This window comes from Miscanthus floridulus, chromosome 18, assembly GCF_019320115.1.
Source record: "Miscanthus floridulus cultivar M001 chromosome 18, ASM1932011v1, whole genome shotgun sequence".
NCBI classification, from domain to species: Eukaryota; Viridiplantae; Streptophyta; class Magnoliopsida; order Poales; family Poaceae; genus Miscanthus; species Miscanthus floridulus.
Genome location: NC_089597.1, coordinates 55,424,731 through 55,439,800, shown reverse-complemented (window position 1 = coordinate 55,439,800; position 15,070 = coordinate 55,424,731). Strand labels below are relative to the sequence as shown.

At 47.9% G+C, this 15,070-nt stretch overlaps 2 long non-coding RNA genes across 12 annotated transcripts; one reads left to right on the top strand and one right to left on the bottom strand.

Annotated features, from left to right (window-relative positions):
• Positions 1 to 2,040: 2,040 nt before the first annotated feature.
• LOC136521984 (uncharacterized) lies at positions 2,041 to 6,392 on the bottom strand. Of its 7 annotated transcripts, none has more exons than XR_010775743.1 (4): positions 5,724 to 6,392; positions 4,138 to 5,241; positions 3,519 to 3,923; positions 2,041 to 3,441 (listed from the first exon to the last, which is right to left on the bottom strand). It is a non-coding gene; the product is annotated as an uncharacterized lncRNA (long non-coding RNA). The 7 variants fall into 7 exon arrangements; XR_010775739.1 differs by having other exon boundaries at positions 2,043 to 3,441; positions 3,519 to 4,990; positions 5,111 to 5,241; XR_010775740.1 differs by having other exon boundaries at positions 2,043 to 3,441; positions 3,519 to 4,990; positions 5,122 to 5,241.
• A 2,269-nt stretch (positions 6,393 to 8,661) lies between these two features.
• On the top strand, positions 8,662 to 14,729 carry LOC136520990 (uncharacterized). 5 transcript variants are annotated; one of them, XR_010775466.1, is made up of 4 exons: positions 8,662 to 9,124; positions 9,202 to 11,712; positions 13,199 to 13,423; positions 14,375 to 14,729. It is a non-coding gene; the product is annotated as an uncharacterized lncRNA (long non-coding RNA). The 5 variants fall into 5 exon arrangements; XR_010775464.1 differs by lacking the exon at positions 14,375 to 14,729 and having other exon boundaries at positions 9,202 to 9,572; positions 9,677 to 11,712; positions 13,199 to 13,631; XR_010775465.1 differs by lacking the exon at positions 14,375 to 14,729 and having other exon boundaries at positions 9,202 to 9,572; positions 9,655 to 11,712; positions 13,199 to 13,631.
• The last annotated feature ends 341 nt before the right edge of the window (positions 14,730 to 15,070 follow it).

Sequence of the window (15,070 nt, the reverse complement as noted above, 5' to 3'; positions counted from 1 at the left end):
ACCCGAGGTGTTACACAGGATGCATGCGTCAATTATATGCGTGTTAGCTAGGATGATGCCGATGGAGTTAGCAATAATGCAGCTAGCTCGCATAGGAGCGATATATATAGAGGATCTTGTAAAGCTAACAATCCTAGGCTACCTGTTTTTTTGAGAAAATATAGCTGATGGCGATCACAAAGAAGAAAAGCATGGAGCTTATTAGTTGGGGCTAGTTGTTAAGATTGTGACCTTAGTGTCAGCAAAACGCAAAAGAAGCAGCTATACTTAGTGTGTGAAAGGACACTTTTATCCGATCCCGACGATTACCATCCGGATTCTTCACCTATACTAGAGGACTCAAAATAAATTAAAGTGGTGTCGAGTCTCCGTGGAAATGGGAATAATAAAAAAGAAGGAAAGTGGTGCATGGAAAAGCTTTAGGACTTGTTTGGCACGGCTCCTCCTCAGGGGCTCCTCCGGAGGAGCCGGAGCTGAGCCACAAATTGTGGCTCCTCCAAAACGGCTCCGGCTCCTCTGTTTTTTACTGAAAAACGGTTCCTCCAAGAAAACGTTTGGCAGGGCTCCTCTGGAGGAGCCGGAGCCGGAGCCGGAGAGAAGCCCTGCCAAACAGGTCCTTACTATACCTATACGTGTGCTGATTCTCTAGCTGCATTGTTGCGGCAAAAAACCCCCTAAAGCCCTACAATTTGTATTGAGTTACATGTTTGGAGAAAAAAAATAAGGGAGCTAAGCAAGCTGCCATATTGTCACTAGTAACCTTACTCCTTCAACCTCAAGTGTAGGTGCCGACCAGTTGCGCTCTGATGGCACTCTTGCGCCTTTCTTCGGTCCACCGCCTCCACCACCAGCTGGGCTGTCCTTGGGCCCAAATGGCCCCTTCCGCCTCAACCAACAACTTATATGCCGCAACTGCACTACCTGCACCTGGACTACCCACCCACTGCAAACCCCCCTGCTCCTGTTGCCAGCAACCCAAATTCCCCAACCCAAGCTGCCGTCAGTGCACAGGTGCTCGGCCTTGCAACTGTGCTAGCCCAACTCCTTATCAAAGCCAATGCAAGCACCACCGCCACTATTATCACCGCTCCAGCTTCACCAGATAGCTTCACCACGGCTCCGCCCCGCTCTCCCTGGCTGTTTCACCAGACCAGCTTAGCTTACCTGCACCGCCGGTCGCCATTGCGCCTTTTGCTGCCACCGCCGTTGCACCTGCCGCTTGCCGCCACCGGAACGTTGCTGCGCCGGTCGTTATCAGGCGCCACAGTACTCGTCTTGCAGCCAAAGAAAAGGGGAAATATGCGGACATGACTGACAAGGCAGTCAAGAAGGCGGCCCTAGAGAACGCTCTCTCTGCTTGCTCCCCGGCTCTTAAACAACATGTCCAACGCCGTGGTCTGGTCTCCAGGAACAAGCTGGCCATTCCTTTACCCGACCTGCGCAAGCTTGTCTCTGCTGGGCTGGGTTGCTCCACTTCTGCTACTGTGGATGCGGTGTCGCCGACTCATATATGATGCTGTTTTGCCGTGCTGGTTGATCCTGGCATACCACGCTGGTGTTGAGGTACTCCCTCTGTCCAGAAAAAAACACAATTCTAGCTTTGAACCTGGACACATATCGTGTCCAGGTTCAAAGCTAGAATTTCGTTTTTTTCCTGGACGGAGGGAGTATGTCAGGTCTAGTTACCATGTTTAGTTGGCTCCTGTGTCCCTCGTTAAACCCTTTGTTACCCCTGTTTTTTATCTCTGTCATTACGTCCTGGTCTGGTGGCTTGTCGCCCTTCGGTGACTCCCTTCAGATCTTTGTGCTTGTTAGTTATGGTTCGGACTCCACTGCGCTCATGGTTTGCGTGGAGTCTTGGTGTGTTTAAATTTGTAATGTCGTTTGGGTCAAAAAACTTTTTTGTGCTGTCATGGAACGTACGTGGACTTGGCGACCCCGATAGATGCACGGATCGTACGCGATGCACTTAGACAAGCTAACCCTTCCATCGTTTGCCTTCAAGAAACAAAGCTTGCCGATTGCGATCGGTTCAAAGCGGCAACCTTCCTCCCCCCAAATTTGACTTCATTTGTTACCTCTAGCGCTGTTGGTGCTCGTGGTGGCATGTTAACGGCCTAGGACTCCAACCTCTTCTCTCTATCCACAAGCTCGATCCCCACCTCCTACTGCCTCACCACAACACTCTCCTCTCTGTCTGAGCACCAGTTCTCGGTTACAAATGTGTACGCTCCCTCAGATCACAGACACTCCTGCACTTTCCTGGCACAGCTCCTTGAACTTGCTCCGACTTTCACTGGTCCATGGCTCCTCGCTGGGGACTTCAACTTGGTTCGCTCTCGCTCAGACAAAAATACAGCCATCAATAACAACTCTCTGATCACTGCGTTTAATGACACTATCTGTGCCATGGGACTCCTGGAGCTACCACTTACTGGCTGTCACTATAATTGATCCAACAAACGTGAGGTCCCAACTCTTGCGCGCCTTGATATGGTCTTCCACAATGTGCAGCTCGGACAGCTCTTTCCGTCCTCTAATCCGCTTCGACTCACAAGACCGACATCTGACCATGTCCCGATCATGGCCACCCTTTCCACCAACATCCCCAAGTCCAATATCTTCAGATTCGAAAATGCCTGGTTTGCTGAACGCCAACTTCCTCCCATCTGTACTCTTGGCATGGCTCCAAGGTCCTACGTGCATCGATGCTGTAGGTAACCTCGCTGCTCGGTTGATGTCAACCAGAGCGGCGGCAAAGGTATGGGCCAGGCGTAACAGGGCGCCTCTAGCTATCATCCAAAACTGTAAATTCATCATCTTACTTTTTGACACTATGGAGGAAGATCGCTGTCTTTCTGTGCATGAAATTCAGGTGCGCCAGCAGAGCTATGACAGATTGGCTCTCGAGCTTCGCCAGCGGCCGCATACTGGAAGCAACGGGCAAAATTCAGAGTAGTCAAGGGGACAGCAACATGGCCTTCTTCCATGCACATGCAATGGCACAAATGCGAAGAAACAACATTAGAAGCATTGCTGTCAATGAGGTACAAGTCACCAGTCACTCAGCCAAGGTGCAAGCGCTCACTGAACATTTTAGATCCATCATGGGTACAGCGGGACAGAGCAACTGGCAGTTTGACTGTAAACAGCTGTATCAAGAATTAACAAAGGCAACAGACATGCTTGACAGTGCCATTTACTGAAGATGAGGCAAGGGCTGCAGTAAAATGCATGAACCGGGCTAGTGCTTCGGGTCCTGATGGCATCGGCCCCGGATTCTACAAGGCCACATGGCAAACTATAAAACCAGATGTTATGCAGTTCCTATCAGCATTTCATGACGAGAGTGTTCAGTTACAGAGAATTAACAGATCATACATGGTGTTGATCCCTAAGAAGCCAGATGCAAACACGGTAGATGCCTTCAGACCAATTTGTCTGCAAAATTGTAGTGTCAAAATTCTCACCAAGATACTAACAACAAGACTTAGTTACAAATCAACAATCTTGCTGACCTGGATCAGACAGGGTTCATTAGAGGAAGGTCCATCACTGAGAACTTTGTATACGCCATGGAACTTGTGCAATGCTGTCACAAGAGAAAAGTGCCGTCTCTTATCATCAAACTTGACTTTGCCAAGGCCTTTGACATAGTGAACTGGGACGCGCTGGACATGGTCTTACAAGCAAGAGGATTCAACAGTGTCTAGCGAAGGTGGATGCAATCCATGCAATCCTCCCGCACAGATGTTCTTGTAAATGGATGTCCCGGACCATGGATGGACTGCAGGCAAGGATTGCGACAAGGGGATCCAATGTCGCCATATCTCTTCATCTTGGTGGCCGATGTTCTTCAGGTTCTGATCAGGCACTCCGGACTTATAAGACACCCAATAGTGGATTACTCAAGTTGCCCTGTGCTGCAGTACGCAGATTTACACACTGATTATAGTAAGAGGAGAACTTGCTGATGTTCAGAATCTGAGAATCATACTAGATCAGTTCGCCGATGCCACTGGGCTACAAATAAACTACACCAAGAGCACTGCGGTGCCGATCCACATGAATGGGGACACGGTCAGGGACTGCATCTCGGCACTGGGCTATAGAAGAGAGGGGTTCCCTCAGACATACCTTGGTCTGCCGCTCACAAATGGCAAGCTGCAGCTATCTGCCTTTGCTCCAAACATTGCTAAGTGTGACAGATACCTCACAAGCTGGCAGTCATCTCTGCTCAACAAAATGGGCCGTGCAACATTGGTCAACTCTGTGCTTGATAGTCAGTTGAATGGCTGCACTAGAAATTGCTCCGGGCGTCATTGACCAAGTAGACCGCAGCAGAAGATCCTTCCTCTGGTCCGGCAACGGCGCCTCTACAAGCGGCAGCAGCATGGTGGCATGCATGGACTCACGTTTGTGATACAAAGGAAATGGGCAGTCTGGGACTCAAGGATCTCGGGCTACAAAACACCTGCTTGCTAGTGAAGATGATTCACAGGCTGCACTCCAATAATGCATCATCGTGGGCAAGATGGGTTCGGCAAAATGCTTGTGTTGCCTCCCTCACTGGAAATCTACATGGAAACCATTGGGACACCATGCATGCACTGCTGCCTCTGTACCGTGCAATCACAACAGCCAAGATTGCGGATGGAACTACAACGTCCTTCTAGTTTGACGTTTGGGATGGGAATGATAGCCTTGCTGATAGATTTCCAGAGATGTTCTCTCACTGCACAAGTAAGGAAATCACGGTCCACCAAGCTTATGCCGGCCAACTGCAGCAATCACTAACTAGACGGCAATCAGCAGAGGCAACAACGCAGCTGCACCAAGTATCACAGATCATGGCGCAGCATAATCTGATAGATGGTAGAGATCAGAGGAGCAGCCCGATGATGAAGGCCAATGGGGAACTGAACGCTGGTATGATGTACGCAGCTTTGAAGAATGAGCACTCCACCCTGGACGCTTGGGCAAAGTTCATCTGGCAAAACAAGGCGCCGTCGCGGGTTAAGTTTTTCGCATGGCTGCTGTCCCAGGAAAGAATCAAATGCAACACAACACTGATGAAGAAGAACATTGTGGACAACACCATCTGTGAAACCTGTCAGGTACCAGAAGAGACATCTGTTCATATCCTATTTGGCTGCCCAAGCGCACAGCAGTTTTGGAATGCGGTGCAGGTTCCAACACAGCAAGACTGGCTGGTGCAGGCACTCAAGGAGATATCACCACCTGAACACATACCAAGCAAATACTTCAGTACCTTCCTTCTCCTATGCTGTTGGCACATCTGGAAGAGAAGGAATGCCAAAGTCTTTGGATCCGAAAGGACTTCGCTAATGGCGACATTGGCGGCGTGTAAAAGCGAAGCTTATCTGTGGGGTAGCCGACTGCCGCGGGACGACAGGGCGGTTGCTACAGAATGGTGCTCAATCTTGGTTAACGCAATGTAACGCTTTAGGCGACAATTGAAAACAAACTTTGTAACCATCATGAATCTCCATAGACCCACTGAAGTTGCAGCTCTAAGTGCTCAGTGACCACTCAGAACTGTCAACTTATATAAACATAGAGTGGGTGCTAGAATCAACAAAATCGGACATTTGATCCTAACAGCACCTACTATTTCCTAATATTTATATACATTTTTTAGACTATAATTAGATGACCCCAAGAAATCGGGAAGGAAATAGAAAAAATGAAGATGCAAGTACCAGCAAAACTAGAACGGAGCCAGTGCAGGAGATCCGCTGGTCCTCTTCCCCCGACTGTTGATGTGTGTAGACCTGCAAGCAAGAAAGTAGGAGGAGGTCGTGAAGGCAAGAGGCGATGGGGCAAGAGACTTAAGAATGGGCAACAGCACGGGAGATCCAACTTGTTTAGGTTCGTGGAGTCGCTGGTCGGTCGTGGAACCACTGGTCCGGTCGCGGAGCTATCATCATGAAGAGGCTAGGCGAGGAAGAGGCAGCGGCGAGCGCTGCAACTCCCAACACCTGGTGCTGGGCGACAAGGGCGGAGGAAACCCTTGAGCGGGCGATTGGGCAGTGGCCCGGATCTGGGCTCGTGCAGGGAACGTCCACCACCGCCGACTCCCAGCTCGACGAGGGCAGCGAGGGGGAGGAGGATGGGAGGCAGGCGGCCGTGCGCGCCAAGGGAGCCGCCGCCGCTGCCGTGCCCTACGAGAAGAAAGGAGAGAGAGGGAAGTGGTGTCGACGACGGGAGGGAGAAGTGGAGGAGTCATTCACGAGCGCTGGGAGAGTGGAGATCGAGGGAGGGAGCGAGGGGGCGACGGAGGAGGGGGCACGCGGGGGAGAGGCGGAGGGCCGCGCGAAGGAGAAGCCGAGGCGGAGGTCAGAGGGCGCTGAGGCCTGAGGCAGAGGCAGCGGTGGAGAGGTTTGGAGGACGAAGATATTTTTCTCCTCAAAAAGCAGTTAGGATATGACGCGTGGACCGCCTATGGTAAGGAGAACCGTAAAAAGAGGATCAGACGGTGTAAAAATATTTTGCTAACGTGGATGTTGTGAACGGCCGCCGAGCCTTTCTGGCTTAATAATAAAAAATAAAGAAGAAATTTGTTGAATTTGACTAAATTTTAAGACAAAACTATACTGTTGGTCTCTCTAAAAAAATAAAAATCATATTTCTATAGCTTCATCATTAGTCGCATGCATGCCTTGCGATTGTATGCACATGAAAGCGGTTGGCTACATTCGTCAATCTAGGTTATTAAAAAGGCTTTTGACTTTAAACAAACTGTTAAATCTCTACTATAATGGATCCATCAAAATTATGCTAGGTCCTTCTGAAAAGCGTCAATCATTGAAAGTTTTCGATCATTATGTATTTAGAAAAATATACACAAAAATTCATCTCTATTAAAATTAATAGCTAATAAAACACCTAAATCAAGTCCGGTGGACACAGTTGGACGTGGGATGGCAGGCTTCTCACGCATCCACACCCCCACGCCGACGCCGCGCCCTCGCTCCTCACCGCATCTCGCACGCCCCTCCCTCTCCCACGAGAAAATCGGAGTTTTGCCCTTACGGGGAGTGGGTTTCGCTACAATGCACTTAAATTTGTGGGCTTCGCCAGAATGCCCTTATAAAAACTGTGTTTCACGCTATTTTGCCATTTCGTGTTTTTTCCAACTTTATAAATTTCTAACCCCATCTTTCCGACCAGACGTGATCGTTTTACCCCTGTCTCCTTCTATGTTATCCACTCCGCTTCTCACGGTCACGTCAACTTCTCCGTCTCGACCGGTGTTCGGGCGGGAGCCCGACGCCGGCCACCGCCGCCCGTCAGAAATTTACGCACAGCAACGGAGGGGCTGCTCTCCAACCTGCTATTGAACGAACACAAGCACAGGAACCAAGAAGGCCACGCACGGCCAGGAGCCCAGGAGCGAGCACAGCTCGGTGCAAGCACGCACGGTGCTGATGCGCTCAGTGCTGGGCTCCGGCTCGGCGAGCAGCGCACCAACTCACCAAGGGCGAGCATGCTGCTGTGTTGGTTTGCTCGGGGCCGGAGCACAGGAGACCGACGAACGCAAAGAAGCCACCGGTCGGCACTCTGCCTAACGCGACTGCAGGGGCACGGCGGAGGGGCGCTTAAAGCAGCTACAGAGGCTTCGGCGGGGCATTGCTAGGCGCTGAGCCTAACTGCATCGGTGACCAACGAAGCCCACACCGATGCGGCCATCTGGAGCTCGAACGCAAGAACAGAACGAACACGAGCGCACGAACAGAGAAGGGGCGAGCACAAAAATCGACGAAACCGGTCAAAATCAAAACGAACCGCTCCCAAACATTGCACAGACCATCACAAGGGAGCATACTCTAAGAGATCATCACCCAATTTCATCTTAAACTCTAGGAAATGCAAGATTTTGGGCAAGAACGGGGGTTTTAACCCTAAACCGAAAATTGGATCGATCTACGAGCTCGTACCAAATTAGTTGAATCACTTGGGGGATTTGATCAGCACATATCCTTGCTCGAATCGACTCAAAAAGAACGAACAAAAACGCCCTTAAATCGACCAATTGAAGGATGAACAGGAAAGGAGAAAAACACAGAAAACACAAGAACGCAAAGCTGCGAAAATAAAATCACAAATCTCTTGAATCCTGCCGCAGACATCGGGGTCGTGGCCGATGGGAGCGCGGCTCGCCGGGGTGCAGACCGCCGGGGGCGCGGCCGTCGGAGCGCGGCTGCCGGGGACACGAGATAGGGCGCGTTCGTCGGGGTAGAGACGAGGTGCGGCCGCCGGGGTGCGGCCACCGGAGCGCGTGCCCACCGGGCGCAGCCCGCCGGAGGTGCGGCCGCCGGGGCGTGCTGCCAGCCGGGGACGCGGCCAGCCGGGGACATCGGTCGAGACGGAGAGAGAACGGGAGAGAGGAAGAGGGGAAGAGAAGTGAGGGGATAGAGAGAGGAGGAGATATTTTTATCGGTACCGTAGACGACGGGTGAATGAGCTCAGGGGTAAAATGGTCAGTTCAGGCTAAAGTTTTGGATAAAAAATATTAAAAGTGCATTTAAATCTCAAAATGGTATTATAACGTGTTGGACTCGTTTCATAAAAACATTTCAGCGAAACCCACAAACTTAAGAGCATTTGGGCGAAACCCACCTGCAATGAGGGCAAATTTCCAATTTTCTCCTCTCCCACAGACGCGGCTCCTCCACCCCCACGCGCGCGCGCCTCGCTGCCTCCGCATCCACCCCGCTTTCGTCTCCTCTTTGTTTCACGCGGCGCCTGCGCTGCCCGGTTCGGCGGCGGCTACGTGGCCCGATGCGTCGGCCGTCCTTGCCTTGCCGGCTGCTGCGCGCGCGGGGCAGTACGGATAGGTGGCGACACGCAGGCGCTTGGGGGCGCGGCGGGCCTCGGTGCGGAAGCGACGACTAGATGCCGCCCTCATCCTCATCTACTCCAGCAAGCATGGGGATCCGCCGAGTCTACCTCGACGCCGTCCTCGAATGCCTCACCGCCGTTCTCTCGACTACCTCACCGCCGTTCTCGACTACCTCGCCGCCGTCCTCGAATGCCTCACCGTCGTCCTCGACTACCTCGCCGCCGTCCTCGACTACCTCGCCGACATCTTCACGCTGAGGTTCGTGTCCCCTCCTACGCGATCTCGGTCTCGATGTATATTCACACTTCATAGTTTTGTCTGCTCTTGAATCCTAGGTGTTCGGCGATATGTCCCTTCGGTGTACCAGTTCATTTTCTCTATACTCAGTTCTATTCGCTTTGCAGGGAAGTTACCGTACCATTTGCTGTAGTTATATGATGAATCCAGTTTGATTCATGCAGGCTTAAGCTTAAGCGTTTGTGGTGTTTAACCTAGGTGATTCCTTTTTTTCAGGCTATGGGTACCATGGTTTCATGAAGATGATGCCCTGGGTCCTGCTCGACTGCAGGTTATTTAGGTGGTTCCTTGATGCCTTTCCTCCTCCTCGGTGAGGCCCATTTTCGTCTGTAGCATGTGATTCAGTGACCGCTGTCCTGCACTCATCACACCTTCTACCTCTACAAGCAGAATTAGGAGCATTGACATGGTGAGGTTTGGTTTAACATTTCTTTCCTTTCTGTGCTCCCACTGTTATTTTGTATTTCATCGACTCAGTGATTATTTCTCAGTTATATATCTCCTGTGGTTCAGTGGATAGCATCAGGGAATTGTACAATTATGTTGCCTTCACCAACTTTCAAGCATACTGCTGCTATTGGATAAGGTTGCTTACAAAAAATATTACCAAGTTTGTGAGTGCTTACAATTTTGGTTTTATCAGTTATTAGACTGATCACAGTTGCACCAGTTTATATGACATGTTGTAGGCTGTCCACAGTATTATCCAAAAAATACATCTGCCTGAGGTCATGTGTTGTGTTTGTTTCTTGCTTGCTGCCTGTTTTCCTAATGTGGTGCTTGCAATCTCAGACATGGATACACATATGTTCACAGAGTTCTCATCCATACAATGGACAGGTGTTACCAATGACATGTTGACACCATATGATCAGTTCACTGCCAGGTTCATTAATCTTATGCATTGCAAGTGCGTTAAATGGCCTCCAAACCTCCTTCTTGTTGTGCTGCTGTGTGCTTGTGTGAATCTACAGTAAGGTCCCGATCCCCTCGCTGCTTTCTTTCAGTCTTTGTGTTGTGTATCATGATATGCATTTAGTCTTCTGCATAATGGTTCTGTTGAACTGAATCAGTTAGTACCGCGGAATGGATTTTGGATTCGCCAAAGTTTACCTAAAAGTTTACAGGATTCTGTAGTCACCATCAGGGAAGGAAGAAAACCAAGGAAAATAGTTATTGGGTACGCTTCAGGTTATTGCATTAGAAACAAATATTTTATCTCTTCTAGGACATTGAGAAGATATACATACTGCACTTGTGATGATTTTTAGCTCAGGTTTCCTCTGCAAAATAGTACAATGTGCTAATGCGGATCAGGCATTCTCTCTCCAATTTCTCATTATTACTTTCCTCTTCATTTTGTTACCAACAATTTGCCTTCAATTTTTTTTTGTTACCAACAAGCAAGCATATGAATGCATGGTAGTGCTGTTGAATATGTGATTAGTGCTTCCACACCACGTTACTATCTTCTTTTCTCATTCCAGTACATGTGTTCTTCAGGCACTTATGTGGGATTTGTGCTGACTTTCAAATGGCATTCAAAAGATTGCTTCCATCAGTCCATCATCATGTCTTCCTATGCTAGGTTTAGTTTCCCTGTATTTTTTCCATAATAATCTTATGATACACAGGGATGCCATTGTGCTCATGAACTCTGTTTTAATTTTACTTGTGACACTGTACACCACATTATAACTAGAATTAGGTTACGGTGGGTCCCTAATGGATGTACCTATTATAGAACTTAAGAGGTTATCTTGAAATATCCCTTGGGCTTGGAGTTTCTTTCTGACCAATGCATATGATACAATATGGCATTGCACCATCTTAGAGATTTTTTCTCAAAAAAAGTTAATGTCCTTATCATGAAAAAGAAGTCAAGAGTTTAGAACCCAAATATGTTTTTTCTTTATCGTTCTTTGTTCTGATAATAACTGTGGCCACATATTTGGACTAGCTATGAATTTTTTTCGTTTTACTTCAGTCGTCAGCTTTACATAGGACCAGAGTTTGCTATGATTCCTTCCAAAAAGACCAATTTACTTATAGTGATACATCAGGTCTGGTGAAATGATATCAGTTAGTTCAAATTTACATTTTCATTCTTTATGAAACAATCTTTTGATAACACGTATTTCCTTCTGGTGGTAACTGAGATGGATGACGATGGGCATAAGAGTTTGATCCTTATGGAGAAAGGTATTTGTGTGGCTTCACAGTGCCCAACAAAAAACTCAAACAGGGATGGAGCTCAATCGAGTGAAACCTTTCCTAAAGGATTGTGACAGGCTCTGTTGAGCAGCAGCATATACATGGTTGAGGGTGAACTGAATTGGAACAAATGGAAGGGCAAAGCTGACGAGGATCTTGCTTTAAGATGTGTACTGCCATGTGTGGACATTTGAGAAGGGTCCAAGGTTGATGGAAAACAAACCTGCCTGCTCTTATAGCAACTTTTCCCTACAGTCCCAGTTCAAGGTTCAGAACATTCTAATCAAGATCTTTCCCTATGGCTCATTTCAGCATGTAATCCTCGCCTAAATTAGGTAATCTACCAATCTCCCTAATCTGTATATGGTTCATTTATTGCTATGCATTGCGATGTTTTTTCTTCTCTGTTCGGCCACCATGTTCTGTTTTGACTTGAGCTGTCTAAATATTGACCAATTATTCCTAACTGTATGATAAAACATGAATGCTGTGTAAATATTGACCAATTATCTCTACTATAATGGACTAATCAAAATTATACTAGGCCCCCCTAGAAAACGTCCTCCGCTGAGAGCTTCCAACCATTATGCACCTAGAAAAATGCACACAGGAATTCATCTCCATTAAAATCAAGGGCTAATAAAACACCTAAATCAAATCTGATGGCCACGATTTGATGTAGGATGCTAGGCTTCTCACGCATCCACACCCCGCACGCCGACGTCGCGCCCTCGCTCCTCCCCACATCCCGCACGTCCGAGTTCGATTCCTACTTCAGCCTATGCATTTTCCTGGAAAAACAAAACCCGCCACAATTCGTGGGCGGCGCGACGGTCGCGTACCTGATGGCGTGCCTAGGCACGGAGGGCGCCGCGGCTACCGAGGAGGGGGCCGCCGTGCTCCCGACCCTGGTCCCCGTGCTCCTGACCAAGGATGATGTGCGCCGCCGCCGTCGTGGTCGCCGCTCCTGCCGCTGCCGCTACCGAAGCCACGGAGGAGGCCAAGAAGGAGGAAGAGGAGGACGTTGGCCTCTTCAACCTCTTTGACTGCTGCCACGGCTCCGTGGCGGCGTTGTAGGAGAGGACAGGCCGCCAAGGTGCTGGGCGCCAGGCCACCGGGCTCTAGCCGGGCGTGCCTCCAGGGAACACCAGGGCGCTTGAACCCAATCTGTGCCCTAGCTGGGCCAGCCGCGAGGAAGGAGGCGGCCAGCCGTCTCGCCCGCCACGTCGGTCGACCTTCTCACGGCGTGCATGTGCGGAACAAATATAAAAACACATGATCAAAGAATTAGGAATTTTGATATGCTTTTACTGTTAATCCAAGCAATAAATATCAATTGTGCTCTCTGGTTTACATACAGAGTTTGACCTGTCGACAGTGCCTGTTAATGTCTGGCTTGCTAAGAGTAGCTTTCCACCTCCTGTTAAATACAAGCACATGTATTGCTTCCCCTAAATAGCTCTGACTATAGGCATTTAATATTTGGTTGGTTGGTCCTGCTGGCACTGCTATATTTTGCTAAATTGTATGCACTTCAAGGCTTCACTAATGTTGCTATGAAAATGGAATTTGACGTTATTCTAATTATTGGATTATGTGTGGAGCTGTGTGGTTTTTAATATGAAGACGGCTAACCAGAACTTTTCAGCTCTATGTTTTTTTTCTTCTTTTTTCAGTTTTTACATGACATCAGTTTGGGTTATGCTACTATTACACTTTTGAAGCTTCTTGTAATTTGCCGTTTTACTCAATATAGCTCATTGATGTCATTTTGTGGTTTTGAATATTTTGCTCATCGATATCTTCTTTGGTCCTCATTAGTGATGATTGGGCTGTATGGACATGCCAAGAGGGAGTAGAATTTCTTCATGCACTGCAGCAAGTAAGAAAAGTAAGAGGCATGTATTCCAGACCTTGGACGCGGAGAAGTAGCTACGCCTTGCTCCATCATCCAAGAAGCAGCGCTGCCCTTCTCTATCCAACGTGCAGCAAATTGAGCCGACCCTCTGTAGCCTACTGTATGAAGAGCCGCCACCCCTTTACAAGGTAAAATCACTAATCGGTCTGTCCTTTGTGATGTTCTTGCTTGTGTGATGATGATTTGTTTTGCTTGGTCGTCTAGCGACTGATTCTGTTAAACTGCCTATCGAAAGATCATACTTGTCAATTTGATTTTTGATTTTTTTTAATTCCCTGTGCATCATTCAAAGTGAAAACCATTTGTGCTGGTTCTTATAAGTTCCATTTGTTTCAGTTCTGCAATCCATTTGTGAGTAAATAATAGTCTGCTACCACATGGTCATATACAATTGCGAGACAAACTATGAAAAAGTGTCGTTATTTGATTGTTTTAATGTGCATCTTTGATATGAAACCGTGGCGTTAGCACGGGCATGTTCTGAATCAAGCAAACTTATCATCGCACCCACTACTGAGATGATGACACGTCGTTCCTGCCACATGGCACATGATCCCACGTGGATCAATCGGGGCGACTGCGGCAGCCTGGTGACGGAGACAGACATCCACCGACTACGGACTACCGGTACCTGTAAAGTGCCGCCTACTACTAGTATACTCGATCGGTTCCTGCAGCACGATTGATCGATGAGTCCTCTCCAAAATTTCAATCGCCACGCAAACAGAAGCGATCAACTAAGAGATCTCATCTCCTCGCTTACCAGAGGATAATGAAGGGAGACAAGATGGACATATGGGCACTCTCGAGCGATCCAATTAAGCCGAACAATCGAGAGGCAGCGTCTTTATCAATTACTCAGATTTGCAACGTTAGGCTTTTGGAACATGGACGTAATCAACCAAACACTCTTAGTTCACATTCAGCTTTGAAGTCTTACTGATCTTATACTGCATCCATCTCAACTTTTAAGTTTAACTTAAATTTATATAAAAATAGCATCAACAATCATGTATCTAAATAAATTTATTATGAATATATTTTATAATTAATCTAATGATATTTATACTATGAAACAGCCAACCATTATGCGCCCTTGAATGAGTGGAGTCGGGCTGGAACAGTGAAAACAACATATGCAAACATGCTTCTGTCCGAGCATATATGATTGAGCGGATGATAGGATAGCAACCGTAATGCAACCAAACAGGCCTAAAATCCATTACCTTTACCATACTTCCAGTCAGCAAGCATGCTCTGGAAATCCTGTGGAAGAAGTAAAGCACCCTGCTATCTCTTTATACCAAAAAGTATGGGGCCTGAATTTCGTGTATCAAATACCAGTAAGATGGCTCAAGTCCAAGTACAAGGTACAATGCTTCAGACTATCCAAAATAAAATTCACATAAGATCCACATCTCTGTATTGCCAACTAGAGTACAAAAAGGCCTTGCTACTCCCAAATCAAGTGAGAAACTAAAGTTTCATGAGTCTCAAGGATTCAATATGGGGGCAAGAACAAGAAGCATTGACTGTGCACGAATACTGCAATTTCGACAACTGAAGGGCAAAAAGATTCTACCCTAAGTATGCTGCCTGATCTTTTTACGTCAGTTAGCTGCATTTATCATGTCGGCACTTTGAAGTATAAAACCTCTTTACTGGTTGTTTGGCAGACAACATGATGCCAAGTATTACTCATCTGCCCAGTGATGTGGAGCAAACAAGAAAATGCATGCCCATTCTGCCTGTTCGTTTGAATTTATCAGCCGACT